Source organism: Oncorhynchus gorbuscha, unplaced genomic scaffold (genome assembly GCF_021184085.1).
Source record: "Oncorhynchus gorbuscha isolate QuinsamMale2020 ecotype Even-year unplaced genomic scaffold, OgorEven_v1.0 Un_scaffold_7071, whole genome shotgun sequence".
Classification (NCBI taxonomy): domain Eukaryota; kingdom Metazoa; phylum Chordata; class Actinopteri; order Salmoniformes; family Salmonidae; genus Oncorhynchus; species Oncorhynchus gorbuscha.
The window spans coordinates 3,448-18,771 of NW_025750537.1; the positions used below are offsets into that span (position 1 = coordinate 3,448).

General features: G+C 44.6%; 1 pseudogene; it reads right to left on the minus strand.

Moving 5' to 3' along the window:
* Positions 1-2,741: 2,741 nt before the first annotated feature.
* LOC124029631 lies at positions 2,742-13,571 on the minus strand (annotated as a pseudogene).
* Between the last annotated feature and the right edge of the window lie 1,753 nt (positions 13,572-15,324).

A 15,324-nucleotide genomic window follows, 5' to 3' on the forward strand; every position in this document is an offset into this window, starting at 1 on the left:
CCTAACAGTACTCACCTGCTTTGTCTACCTTACCTGAACTCACCTGCTCTGTCTACCCTACCTGCTCTGTCTACACTCCCACCTGTACTCACCTGCTCTGTCTACCCTAGCAGTACTCTCCTGCTCTGTCTAACCTATCAGTACTCATGCTTGTCTGCCCTACCTGTACTCACCTGCTCTTTCTACCCTACTCTTTCTGTCTACCCTACCTGCTCTGGCTACCCCACCTGAACTCACCTGCTCTGTCTACCCTACCTGAACTCACCTGCTCTGTCTACCCTACCTGAATCTTTCTGCCCTACCCTCTCTGTCTACCCTACCTGCTCTGTCTACCCTACCTCCTCTGTCTGCCCCTACCTGAACTCACCTGCTCTGTCTACCCTACCTGTAATCACCTGCTCTGTCTACCCTACCTGTAATCACCTGCTCTGTCTACCCTACTTGTACTCACCTGCTCTGTCTGCCCTACCTGCACTCACTGCTCTGTCTACCTAACTTCTCACCTCCTCTGTCTACCCTACCTGTACTCACCTGCTCTGTCTACCCTACCTGAACTCACCTACTCTGTCTACCCTACCTGTACTCACCTGCTCTGTCTACTCTACCTGTACTCATCTGCTCTGTCTGCCCTACCTTCTCTGTCTGCCCTACCTGAACTCACCTGCTCTGTCTACCCTACCTGTTCTGTCTACCCTACCTGTCACCTGCTCTGTCTACCCTACCTGAACTCACCTGCTCTGTCTACTACCCTCTCTGTCCTACCTGTACTCACCTGCTCTGTCTACCCTACCCTCTCTGTCTACCCTACCTGTACTCACCTGCTCTGTCTACCCTACCCTCTTTGTCTACCCTACCTGAACTCACCTGCTCTGTCTACCCTACCTGGACCTCTCTGTCTACCCTACCTGAACTCACCTGCTCTGTCTACCCTTACCTCTCTGTCTCCTACCCTACCTGAACTCACCTGCTCTGTCTACCCTACCTGAACTCACCTGCTCTGTCTACCCTACCTGTACTCACCTTCTCTGTCTACCCCACCTGTACTCAATTGCTCCTAGTCTCCACCCCCTGTCAATTTCCACTAGTTCTCTTTCTTCTCATGTAAGTTCTCTTTCTTCTCATGTAAGTTCTCTTTCTTCTCATGTAAGTTCTCTTTCTTGAGATGTAAGTTCTCTTTCTTCTCATGTACGTTCTCTTTCTTCTCATGTAAGTTCTCTTTCTTGAGATGTAAGTTCTCTTTCTTCTCATGTAAGTTCTCTTTCTTCTCATGTAAGTTCTCTTTCTTCTCATGTAAGTTCTCTTTCTTCTCATGTAAGTTCTCTTTCTTGAGATGTAAGTTCTCTTTCTTCTCATGTAAGTTCTCTTTCTTCTCATGTAAGTTCTGTTTCTTCTCATGTAAGTTCTCTTTCTTCTCATGTAAGTCCTCTATCTTGTGATGTAATTTCTTTTTTTTCACAATGAATAAAATGAAAGCATGCAAACCAGCGAGATTTAAGTGATTTTACAACCTTCTAACACAGGAAATAGATGGATGAAAAATAAAGATCCTCAGGTGGGGCGGGGCATGCGTGTTTATTATTTTAAATGTTTACTTTACCGTTATTTTATCAGATAAGTTGACTGTGAACACGTTCTGATTGACAGCAATGGCCTGGGGAATAGTTACAGCGGACAGGAGGGGGATGAATGAGCCAATTGTAAACTGAGGATTATTAGGTGACTGTGATGGTTTGAGGGCCAGATTGGGAATTTAGCCAGGACACCAGGGTTAACACCCCTACTCTTACGATAAGTGCCATGGGATCTTTAGTGACCACAGAGAGTCAGGACACCCGTTTGACGTCCCATCCGAAAGACTGCACCCTACACAGGGCAATGTCCCCAATCACTGAGATATTTAGACCAGAGGAAAGAGTGCCTCCTACTGGCCCTCTAACACCACTTCCAGCATCATCTGGTCATCCAGGGACTGACCAGGGCCAACCCTGCTTAGCTTCAGAAACAAGCCAGCAGTGGGAGGCAGGGTGGGAGGAGGGTGGGATGAGGGTGGGATGAGGGTGGGATGCAGGGTGGGATGGGTGGGATGGGATGCAGGGGTGGGATGAGGGTGGGATGAGGGGTGGGATGCAGGGTGGGATGAGGGTGGGATGAGGGTGAAGGGTGGATGCAGGGTGGGATGAGGGTGGGATGCAGGGGTGGGATGAGGGTGGGATGAGGGTGGGATGAGGGTGGGATGAGGGTGGGATGAGGGTGGGATGCAGGGTGGGATGAGGGTGGGATGAGGGTGGGATGCTGGGTGGGATGAGGGTGGGATGAGGGTGGGATACAGGGTGGGAGGGTGGAAGGGGTGGGATGCAGGGGTGGGATACAGGTGGGATGAGTGGGATGCAGGGTGGGATGAGGTGGGATGCAGGGTGGGATGAGGGTGGGATGAGATATGGGATGAGGGTGGGATGCAGGGTGGGATGAGGTGGGATACAGGGTGGGGATGAGGGTGGAACAGGGTGGGATGCAGGGTGGGATAAGAGGGTGGGATGCAGGGTGGGATGCAGGGTGGGATGCAGGGTGGGAAAGGGTGGGATGCAGGGTGGGAAGAGGGTGGGATGAGGGTGGAGAAAGGGTGGGATGAGGGTGGGATGAGGGGTGGGATGAGGGTGGGATGAGGGTGGGATGCAGGGTGGGATGAGGGTGGGAAGAGGGTGGGATGCAGGGTGGGATACAGGGTGGGATGCAGGGTGTTGCTAGTGTGTGTTACCTGGCAGGCGGCGGGGCGGGTCAGTGATGTTGGGCAGGCCGTGGCTCGGCTGGAGGAGAGGGGCGTGGTGGAGTGGACAGACAGGGAGGTCATGGGACTCAGGTAGGACGGGTAGGGCTGCTCATAGGACCAGGGAGGAGACGACTGGGACTGGCGAGGGTCTGGAAGAGGAGAAAGGGATGGTTAGAAAGGAGGAGGAGGAGGAAGAGGAGGAGGAGGAGAGGGGGGTGGCTAGAGATGAGGAGGAGGTGGAGGAGGAGGAGGAGGAGGAGGAGGAGTTGTCCAGTGTTCTCCCTCTGTATCAGGGCCAGTAGGAGTGAATACTGTGTAATGAATACTGTGTAGAGAACAAAGTGTAGTGAATACTGTGTAGTGAATACTGTGTAGTGAACACTGTGTAGTGAACACTGTGTAGTGAATACTGTGTAGTGAACACTGTGTAGAGAACAATGTGTAGTGAATACTGTGTAGTGAATACTGTGTAGTGAACACTGTGTAATGAACACTGTGTAGTGAATACTGTGTGGTGAATACTGTGTAGTGAACACTGTGTAGTGAACAATGTGTAGAGAACAATGTGTAGTGAATACTGTGTAGTGAACACTGTGTAGTGAATACTGTGTAGAGAACACTGTGTAGTGAATACTGTGTAGTGAACACTGTGTAGTGAATACTGTGTAGTGAACACTGTGTAGTGAATACTGTGTAGTGAACACTGTGTAGTGAATACTGTGTAGTGAATACTGTGTAGAGAACACTGTGTAGAGAACAATGTGTAGTGAATACTGTGTAGTGAACACTGTGTAGTGAATACTGTGTAGTGAACACTGTGTAGAGAACAATGTGTAGTGAATACTGTGTAGTGAACACTGTGTAGTGAACACTGTGTAGTGAATACTGTGTAGTGAATACTGTGTAGTGAATACTGTGTAGTGAACACTGTGTAGTGAACAATGTGTAGTGAATACTGTGTAGTGAACACTGTGTAGTGAATACTGTGTAGAGAAAGCTGTGTAGAGAACAATGTGTAGTGAATACTGTGTAGTGAACACTGTGTAGTGAATACTGTGTAGTGAACACTGTGTAGTGAATACTGTGTAGTGAATACTGTGTAGAGAACACTGTGTAGAGAACAATGTGTAGTGAATACTGTGTAGTGAACACTGTGTAGTGAATACTGTGTAGTGAACACTGTGTAGTGAATACTGTGTAGTGAATACTGTGTAGTGAACACTGTGTAGTGAACACTGTGTAGTGAATACTGTGTAGTGAATACAGTGTAGAGAACAATGTGTAGTGAATACTGTGTAGTGAACACTGTGTAGTGAATACTGTGTAGAGAACACTGTGTAGAGAACAATGTGTAGTGAATAATGTGTAGTGAACACTGTGTAGTGAATACTGTGTAGTGAATACTGTGTAGAGAACACTGTGTAGTGAATACTGTGTAGTGAATACTGTGTAGTGAATACTGTGTAGTGAACACTGTGTAGTGAATACTGTGTAGTGAACACTGTGTAGTGAATACTGTGTAGTGAATACTGTGTAGAGAACAATTGTTTAGTGAATACTGTGTAGTGAACACTGTGTAGTGAATACTGTGTAGAGAACACTGTGTAGAGAACAATGTGTAGTGAATACTGTGTAGTGAACACTGTGTAGTGAATACTGTGTAGTGAACACTGTGTAGTGAATACTGTGTAGTGAATACTGTGTAGAGAACACTGTGTAGAGAACAATGTGTAGTTAATACTGTGTAGTGAACACTGTGTAGTGAATACTGTGTAGTGAACACTGTGTAGTGAATACTGTGTAGTGAATACTGTGTAATGAACACTGTGTAGTGAATACTGTTTAGTGAATACTGTGTAGTGAATACTGTTTAGTGAATACTGTGTAGTGAATACTGTGTAGAGAACACTGTGTAGAGAACAATGTGTAGTGAATACTGTGTAGTGAATACTGTGTAGTGAATACTGTGTAATGAACACTGTGTAGTGAATACTGTTTAGTGAATACTGTGTAGTGAATACTGTGTAGAGAACACTGTGTAGAGAACAATGTGTAGTGAATACTGTGTAGTGAACACTGTGTAGTGAACACTGTGTAGTGAACACTGTGTAGTGAATACTGTGTAGTGAATACTGTGTAGTGAATGCTGTTTAGTGAATACTGTTTAGTGAATACTGTGTAGTGAAATGCTTGCAGTGAATACTGTGTAGTGAATACTGTGTAGAGAATAACTGTGTAGTGAATACTGTGTAGTGAACACTGTGTAGTGAATACTGTGTAGTGAACACTGTGTAGTGAATACTGTGTAGTGAACACTGTGTAGTGAATACTGTGTAGTGAATACTGTGTAGTGAAAACTGTGTAGTGAATGCTGTGTAGTGAATACTGTTTAGTGAATACTGTTTAGTGAATACTGTGTAGTGAATACTGTGTAGAGAATACTGTGTAGTGAATACTGTGTAGTGAATACTGTGTAGTGAACACTGTAGAGAATACTGTGTAGAGAATACTGTGTAGAGAACAATGTGTAGTGAATACTGTGTAGTGAACACTGTGTAGTGAATACTGTGTAGAGAACACTGTGTAGAGAACAATGTGTAGTGAATACTGTGTAGTGAACACTGTGTAGTGAATACTGTGTAGTGAATACTGTGTAGAGAACACTGTGTAGTGAATACTGTGTAGTGAATACTGTGTAGTGAATACTGTGTAGTGAACACTGTGTAGTGAATACTGTGTAGTGAACACTGTGTAGTGAATACTGTGTAGAGAACACTGTGTAGAGAACAATGTGTAGTGAATACTGTGTAGAGAACAATGTGTAGTGAACACTGTGTAGTGAATACTGTGTAGTGAATACTGTGTAGTGAACACTGTGTAGTGAACACTGTGTAGTGAATACTGTGTAGTGAATACTGTGTAGAGAACACTGTGTAGAGAACAATGTGTAGTGAATACTGTGTAGTGAACACTGTGTAGAGAACAATGTGTAGTGAATACTGTGTAGAGAACACTGTGTAGAGAACAATGTGTAGTGAATACTGTGTAGTGAACACTGTGTAGTGAATACTGTGTAGTGAATACTGTGTAGAGAACACTGTGTAGAGAACAATGTGTAGTGAATACTGTGTAGTGAACACTGTGTAGTGAATACTGTGTAGTGAACACTGTGTAGTGAATACTGTGTAGTGAATACTGTGTAGTGAACACTGTGTAGTGAACAATGTGTAGTGAATACTGTGTAGTGAACACTGTGTAGTGAATACTGTGTAGAGAAAGCTGTGTAGAGAACAATGTGTAGTGAATACTGTGTAGTGAACACTGTGTAGTGAATACTGTGTAGTGAACACTGTGTAGTGAATACTGTGTAGTGAATACTGTGTAGAGAACACTGTGTAGAGAACAATGTGTAGTGAATACTGTGTAGTGAACACTGTGTAGTGAATACTGTGTAGTGAACACTGTGTAGTGAATACTGTGTAGTGAATACTGCGTAGTGGACACTGTGTAGTGAACACTGTGTAGTGAATACTGTGTAGTGAATACAGTGTAGAGAACAATGTGTAGTGAATACTGTGTAGTGAACACTGTGTAGTGAATACTGTGTAGAGAACACTGTGTAGAGAACAATGTGTAGTGAATACTGTGTAGTGAACACTGTGTAGTGAATACTGTGTAGTGAATACTGTGTAGAGAACACTGTGTAGTGAATACTGTGTAGTGAATACTGTGTAGTGAATACTGTGTAGTGAATACTGTGTAGTGAATACTGTGTAGTGAACACTGTGTAGTGAATACTGTGTAGTGAACACTGTGTAGTGAATACTGTGTAGTGAATACTGTGTAGAGAACAATTGTTTAGTGAATACTGTGTAGTGAACACTGTGTAGTGAATTCTGTGTAGAGAACACTGTGTAGAGAACAATGTGTAGTGAATACTGTGTAGTGAACACTGTGTAGTGAATACTGTGTAGTGAACACTGTGTAGTGAATACTGTGTAGTGAATACTGTGTAGAGAACACTGTGTAGAGAACAATGTGTAGTGAATACTGTGTAGTGAACACTGTGTAGTGAATACTGTGTAGTGAACACTGTGTAGTGAATACTGTGTAGTGAATACTGTGTAAAGAACACTGTGTAGTGAATACTGTTTAGTGAATACTGTGTAGTGAATACTGTTTAGTGAATACTGTGTAGTGAATACTGTGTAGAGAACACTGTGTAGAGAACAATGTGTAGTGAATACTGTGTAGTGAATACTGTGTAGTGAATACTGTGTAATGAACACTGTGTAGTGAATACTGTTTAGTGAATACTGTGTAGTGAATACTGTGTAGAGAACACTGTGTAGAGAACAATGTGTAGTGAATACTGTGTAGTGAACACTGTGTAGTGAACACTGTGTAGTGAACACTGTGTAGTGAATACTGTGTAGTGAATACTGTGTAGTGAATGCTGTTTAGTGAATACTGTTTAGTGAATACTGTGTAGTGAATACTGTGTAGTGAATACTGTGTAGTGAATACTGTGTCGAGAATACTGTGTAGTGAATACTGTGTAGTGAACACTGTGTAGTGAATACTGTGTAGTGAACACTGTGTAGTGAATTCTGTGTAGTGAACACTGTGTAGTGAATACTGTGTAGTGAACACTGTGTAGTGAATACTGTGTAGTGAATACTGTGTAGAGAACAATTGTTTAGTGAATACTGTGTAGTGAACACTGTGTAGTGAATACTGTGTAGAGAACACTGTGTAGAGAACAATGTGTAGTGAATACTGTGTAGTGAACACTGTGTAGTGAATACTGTGTAGTGAATACTGTGTAGAGAACACTGTGTAGAGAACAATGTGTAGTGAATACTGTGTAGTGAACACTGTGTAGTGAATACTGTGTAGTGAACACTGTGTAGTGAATACTGTGTAGTGAATACTGTGTAATGAACACTGTGTAGTGAATACTGTTTAGTGAATACTGTGTAGTGAATACTGTGTAGAGAACACTGTGTAGAGAACAATGTGTAGTGAATACTGTGTAGTGAACACTGTGTAGTGAACACTGTGTAGTGAACACTGTGTAGTGAATACTGTGTAGTGAACACTGTGTAGTGAACACTGTGTAGTGAATACTGTGTAGAGAACACTGTGTAGTGAATACTGTGTAGTGAATACTGTTTAGTGAATACTGTTTAGTGAATACTGTGTAGTGAATACTGTGTAGTGAATACTGTGTAGTGAATACTGTGTAGAGAATACTGTGTAGTGAATACTGTGTAGTGAACACTGTGTAGTGAATACTGTGTAGTGAACAATGTGTAGTGAATACTGTGTAGTGAACACTGTGTAGTGAATACTGTGTAGTGAATACTGTGTAGTGAAAACTGTGTAGTGAATGCTGTGTAGTGAATACTGTTTAGTGAATAATGTTTAGTGAATACTGTGTAGTGAATACTGTGTAGAGAATACTGTGTAGTGAATACTGTGTAGTGAATACTGTGTAGTGAACACTGTAGAGAATACTGTGTAGAGAATACTGTGTAGAGAATACTGTGTAGTGAACACTGTAGTGAATACGGTGTAGAGAATACTGTGTAGAGAACACTGTAGTGAATACTGTGTAGTGAACACTGTGTAGTGAATACTGTGTAGTGAACACTGTAGAGAATACTGTGTAGAGAATACTGTGTAGAGAATACTGTGTAGTGAACACTGTAGTGAATACTGTGTAGAGAATACTGTGTAGAGAATACTGTGTAGTGAACACTGTAGAGAATACTGTGTAGAGAATACTGTGTAGAGAATACTGTGTAGTGAACACTGTAGTGAATACTGTGTAGAGAATACTGTGTAGAGAACACTGTAGTGAAAACTGTGTAGTGAATACTGTGTAGTGAACACTGTGTAGTGAATACTGTGTAGTGAATACTGTGTAAAGAACACTGTGTAGTGAATACTGTTTAGTGAATACTGTGTAGTGAATACTGTTTAGTGAATACTGTGTAGTGAATACTGTGTAGAGAACACTGTGTAGAGAACAATGTGTAGTGAATACTGTGTAGTGAATACTGTGTAGTGAATACTGTGTAATGAACACTGTGTAGTGAATACTGTTTAGTGAATACTGTGTAGTGAATACTGTGTAGAGAACACTGTGTAGAGAACAATGTGTAGTGAATACTGTGTAGTGAACACTGTGTAGTGAACACTGTGTAGTGAACACTGTGTAGTGAATACTGTGTAGTGAATACTGTGTAGTGAATGCTGTTTAGTGAATACTGTTTAGTGAATACTGTGTAGTGAATACTGTGTAGTGAATACTGTGTAGTGAATACTGTGTCGAGAATACTGTGTAGTGAATACTGTGTAGTGAACACTGTGTAGTGAATACTGTGTAGTGAACACTGTGTAGTGAATTCTGTGTAGTGAACACTGTGTAGTGAATACTGTGTAGTGAACACTGTGTAGTGAATACTGTGTAGTGAATACTGTGTAGAGAACAATTGTTTAGTGAATACTGTGTAGTGAACACTGTGTAGTGAATACTGTGTAGAGAACACTGTGTAGAGAACAATGTGTAGTGAATACTGTGTAGTGAACACTGTGTAGTGAATACTGTGTAGTGAATACTGTGTAGAGAACACTGTGTAGAGAACAATGTGTAGTGAATACTGTGTAGTGAACACTGTGTAGTGAATACTGTAGTGAACACTGTGTAGTGAATACTGTGTAGTGAATACTGTGTAATGAACACTGTGTAGTGAATACTGTTTAGTGAATACTGTGTAGTGAATACTGTGTAGAACACTGTGTAGAGAACAATGTGTAGTGAATACTGTGTAGTGAACACTGTGTAGTGAACACTGTGTAGTGAACACTGTGTAGTGAATACTGTTAGTGAACACTGTGTAGTGAACACTGTGTAGTGAATACTGTGTAGAGAACACTGTGTAGTGAATACTGTGTAGTGAATACTGTTTAGTGAATACTGTTTAGTGAATACTGTGTAGTGAATACTGTGTAGTGAATACTGTGTAGTGAATACTGTGTAGAGAATACTGTGTAGTGAATACTGTGTAGTGAACACTGTGTAGTGAATACTGTGTAGTGAACAATGTGTAGTGAATACTGTGTAGTGAACACTGTGTAGTGAATACTGTGTAGTGAATACTGTGTAGTGAAAACTGTGTAGTGAATGCTGTGTAGTGAATACTGTTTAGTGAATACTGTTTAGTGAATACTGTGTAGTGAATACTGTGTAGAGAATACTGTGTAGTGAATACTGTGTAGTGAATACTGTGTAGTGAACACTGTAGAGAATGCTGTGTAGAGAATACTGTGTAGAGAATACTGTGTAGTGAACACTGTAGTGAATACGGTGTAGAGAATACTGTGTAGAGAACACTGTAGTGAATACTGTGTAGTGAACACTGTGTAGTGAATACTGTGTAGTGAACACTGTAGAGAATACTGTGTAGAGAATACTGTGTAGAGAATACTGTGTAGTGAACACTGTAGTGAATACTGTGTAGAGAATACTGTGTAGAGAATACTGTGTAGTGAACACTGTAGAGAATACTGTGTAGAGAATACTGTGTAGAGAATACTGTGTAGTGAACACTGTAGTGATTACTGTGTAGAGAATACTGTGTAGAGAACACTGTAGTGAAAACTGTGTAGTGAATACTGTGTAGAGAATACTGTGTAGAGAACACTGTGTAGTGAATACTGTTTAGTGAATACTGTGTAGTGAATACTGTGTAGTGAATACTGTGTAGTGAATACTGTGTAGAGAACACTGTGTAGTGAATACTGTTTAGTGAATACTGTGTAGTGAATACTGTGTAGTGAATACTGTGTAGAGAACTAGTTCTAGAAGATGGAGCATGTTCAGGCTGTGAGTGTCTCATTTCACTGGATCAATGGTTACCAGGTCTGATGTAACATCCTGAGTAATGACACATTGTATGTTTGTCTCTGCCTGTCTCTCTCTGAGAGAGAGAGAGAGAGAGAGAGAGAGAGAGAGAGAGAGAGAGAGGGAGAGAGAGAGAGAGAGAGAGAGAGAGGGAGAGAGAGAGGAGAGAGAGAGAGAGAGAGAGAGAGGGAGAGAGGACAGAGGAGAGAGAGAGGAAGGGGAGATGGAAGAGAGAGAGGGAGAGGGAAGAGAGAGAGAGGGAGAGAGAGAGAGAGAGAGAGAGACAGAGAGAGAGAGAGATGAGAGAGAGAGACGAGACAGAGGGAGAGAGAGAGAGAGAGAGACAGAGAGGGAGAGAGAGAGAGAGAGAGAGAGAGCAGAGAGAGACAGAGAGAGAGAGAGAGAGAGAGAGAGAGAGAGAGAGAGAGAGAGAGAGAGAGACAGAGAGACGAGAGAGAGCAGAGAGAGAGAGAGAGAGACGAGAGAGAGAGAGAGATAGAGACAGAGAGAGAGGAGAGAGAGCGAGAGAGAGAGAGACAGAGAGAGAGAGAGCGAGACAGAGAGAGAGCGAGAGAGAGACAGAGAGAGCGAGAGCGTAGACAGAGAGACGAGAGAGACAGAGACAGAGAGAGAGAGAGACAGAGAGAGAGAGCGAGACAGAGAGAGAGAGAGAGCGAGAGAGGGGGAGAGAGAGAGAGACAGAGAGACAGAGAGAGAGAGAGAGAGAGAGAGAGAGAGAGAGAGAGAGAGAGAGAGAGAGAGAGAGGGGAGAGAAACCAAGCAGCAGAGAAAAGGGTTTTCACCATTTCTGTACTTCACTAATGTCTCAACCGAATCAAACACATTTGCCAAAACTGTAAATATACATAGTTTGAAAATAATAACATTAAAGAAGTATTTTGAAATATTGAATTGTACAGGTAAGGCCAGGCAAGTCAATGCTAGAATAGCACACCTAAAACCACACCTAAAATCATCCAAAATGACATTGTGGATATTACAGGAAGGGAGAGATGGAGTTACAACAGGACTGATAGATTGGGACAGATCAGAGATGAAGTTAAAACAGCATTGATAGATTGGGACAGATCAGAGATGGAGTTAAAACAGCATTGATAGATTGGGACAGATCAGAGATGGAGTTAAAACAGCATTGATAGATTGGGACAGATCAGAGATGGAGTTGCAACTGGACTGATAGATTGGGACAGATCAGATATGTTGCAACAGGACTGATAGATTGGGACAGATCAGAGATGTAGTTACAACAGGACTGATAGATTGGGACAGATCTGAGATGTAGTTACAACAGATTAGGACAGATCAGAGATGTAGTATCTGGTATCTGTGTCTATGTGTGTCGGGGGTTAGAGTATTTAAATCTCACCTGGTATCTGTGTTAATAAGGGTTAAGGGGGCCTGTATTTAAATCTCACCTGGTATCTGACTAAATAAGGGTTAGGAGGGACTGTATTTAAATTCACCTGGTATCTGTGTCTGCCCTTGGGGGTTAGAGTATTTAAATCTCACCTGGTATCTGTGTCTGCCCTGGGGGGTTAGACTATTTAAATTCACCTGGTATCTGTGTCTGCCCTTGGGGTTAGAGTATTTAAATGTCACCTGGTATCTGTGTCTGCCCTTGGGGGTTAGAGTATTTAATCTCACCTGGTATCTGCCCTTGGGGGTTAGAGTATTTAATCTCACCTGGTATCCTGCCCTTGGGGGTTAGAGTATTTAATCTCACCTGGTATCTGTGTCTGCCCTTGGGGTTAGAGTATTTAATCTCACCTGGTATCTGTGTCTGCCCTTGGGGGTTAGAGTATTTAATCTCACCTGGTATCTGTGTCTGCCCTTGGGGTTAGAGTATTTAATCTCACCTGGTATCTGTGTCTGCCCTTGGGGTTAGTGTATTTAATCTCACCTGGTATCTGCCCTTGGGGGTTAGAGTATTTAATCTCAACTGGTATCTGTGTCTGCCCTTGGGGGTTAGAGTATTTAATCTCACCTGGTATCTGCCCTTGGGGGGTTAGAGTATTTAATCTCACCTGGTATCTGCCCTTGGGGGTTAGAGTATTTAATCTCACCTGGTATCTGCCCTTGGGGGTTAGAGTATTTAATCTCACCTGGTATCTGCCCTTGGGGGTTAGAATATTTAAATTCACCTGGTATCTGTGTCTGCCCTTGGGGGTTAGAGTATTTAATCTCACCTGGTATCTGCCCTTGGGGGTTAGAGTATTTAATCTCACCTGAGTATCTGCCCTTGGGGGTTAGAATATTTAAATTCACCTGGTATCTGTGTCTGCCCTTGGGGGTTAGAGTATTTAATCTCACCTGGTATCTGCCCTTGGGGGTTAGAGTATTTAATCTCACCTGGTATCTGTGTCTGCCCTTGGGGGTTAGAGTATTTAATCTCACCTGGTATCTGTGTCTGCCCTTGGGGTTAGAGTATTTAATCTCACCTGGTATCTGTGTCTGCCCTTGTGGGTTAGAGTATTTAATCTCACCTGGTATCTGTGTCTGCCCTTGGGGGTTAAGAGTATTTAATCTCACCTGGTCTGTGTCTGCCCTTGGGGGTTAGAGTATTTAATCTCACCTGGTATCTGTCCTTGGGGGTTAGAGTATTTAATCTCACCTGGTATCTGTGTCTGCCCTTGGGGGTTAGAGTATTTAATCTCACCTGGTATCTGCCCTTGGGGGTTAGAGTATTTAATCTCACCTGGTATCTGTGTCTGCCCTTGGGCGTTGAAGGGGTTGTGTCCAGCGTTGAGCGGCTGTTGTTGGGACTGTGTCGGCATGGCAACCCTCATGGTTTGTCTGTCTGATCTCTCAGCTCACTGAGACGGTCTGAGAACAGCCCTGTTTTAGGAGACTCCTCCAGCTTCTGACGATGTCCTGTACAACAACAACAACAACGAGACGGTCTGAGAACAGCCCTGTTTTAGGAGACTCCTCCAGCTTCTGGACGACAACAACGAGAGGATCTGAGAAATGAGACACAAGCGCTAAGTCGTTCTCCCACAGAACTGACTGTGAGGCTGGGTGGATTTAGGACAGAATAGGAGAGGAGAGGAGGGAGAGGCTGGGTGGGGATGGACAGAATAGGAGAGGAGAGGAGGGAGAGCTGGGTGGGGATGGACAGAATAGGAGAGAGGAGGAGGAGGGCTGGGTGGGGATGGACAGAATAGGAGGAGGGGAGAGGAGGGAGAGGCTGGGTGGGGATGGACAGAATAGGAGAGGAGAGGGAGGAGAGGCTGGGTGGGGATGGACAGAATACGAGAGGAGAGGAGGGAGAGCTGGGTGGGGATGGACAGAATACGAGAGGAGAGGAGGGTAAGGCTGGGTGGGGATGGAGAGAAATAGAGAGGAGGGAGGCTGGGTGGGGATGGAGAGAATACGAGGAGGAGGAGGAGGCTGGGTGGGGATGGACAGAATGCGAGAGGAGAGGAGGGAGAGACTGGGTGGGGATGGAGAGAATATGAGAGGAGAGGAGGGTAAGGCTGGGGCGGGGATGGAGAGAATAGGAGAGGAGGGAGAGGCTGGGTGGGGATGGACAGAATACGAGTGGAGAGGGAGGAGAGGCTGGGTGGGGATGGAGAGAATACGAGGAGGAGAGGAGGGTGAGGCTGGGTGGGGATGGACAGAATACGAGAGGGAGAGGAGGGAGGCTGGGTGGGGATGGAGAGAATAGGAGAGGGAGGGAGAGGCTGGGTGGGGATGGAGAGAATAGGAGAGGAGGGAGAGGCTGTGGGTGCGGACAGAATACGAACGGAGGGAGGGAGAGGCTGGGTGGGGATGGAGAGAATACGAGAGGAGAGGAGGGTAAGGCTGGGTGGGGATGGACAGAATACGAGAGGAGAGGAGGGAGGAGCTGGGTGGGGATGGACAGAATACGAGAGGAGAGGAGGGAGAGGCTGGGTGGGGATGGACAGAATAGGAGAGAGAGGAGGAGAGGCTGGGTGGGGATGGACAGAAATAGGAGAGGAGAGGAGGGAGAGGCTGGGTGGGGATGGACAGAATACGAGAGGAGAGGAGGGTAAGGCTGGGTGGGGATGGAGAGAATAGGAGAGGAGGGAGAGGCTGGGTTGGGATGGAGAGAATACAGAGGAGGGAGGAGGGAGAGGCTGGGTGGGGATGGACAGAATGCGAGAGGAGAGGAGGGTAAGGCTGGGTGGGGATGGACAGAATACGAGAGAGAGGAGGGAGAGCTGGGTGGGGATGGACAGAATACGAGAGGAGAGGAGGAGAGGCTGGGTGGGGATGGACAGAATAGGAGAGGAGAGGAGGGAGAGGCTGGGTGGGGATGGACAGAATAGGAGAGGAGAGGAGGAGGCTGGGTGGGGATGGACAGAATGCCGAGAGGAGGGAGAGGCTGGGTGGGGATGGACAGAATAGGAGAGGAGGGAGAGGCTGGGTGGGGATGGACAGAATACGAGAGGAGAGAGGGTAAGGCTGGGTGGGGATGGACAGAATATGAGAGGAGAGGAGGAGTAGGCTGGGTAGGGGATGGACAGAATACGAGGGAGAGGAGGGAGAGGCTGGGTGGGGATGGACAGAATACGAGAAGGAGAGGAGGGAGAGGCTGGGTGGGGATGGAAGAATAGGAGAGGAGGGAGAGGCTGGGTGGGTATGGACAGAATACGAACGG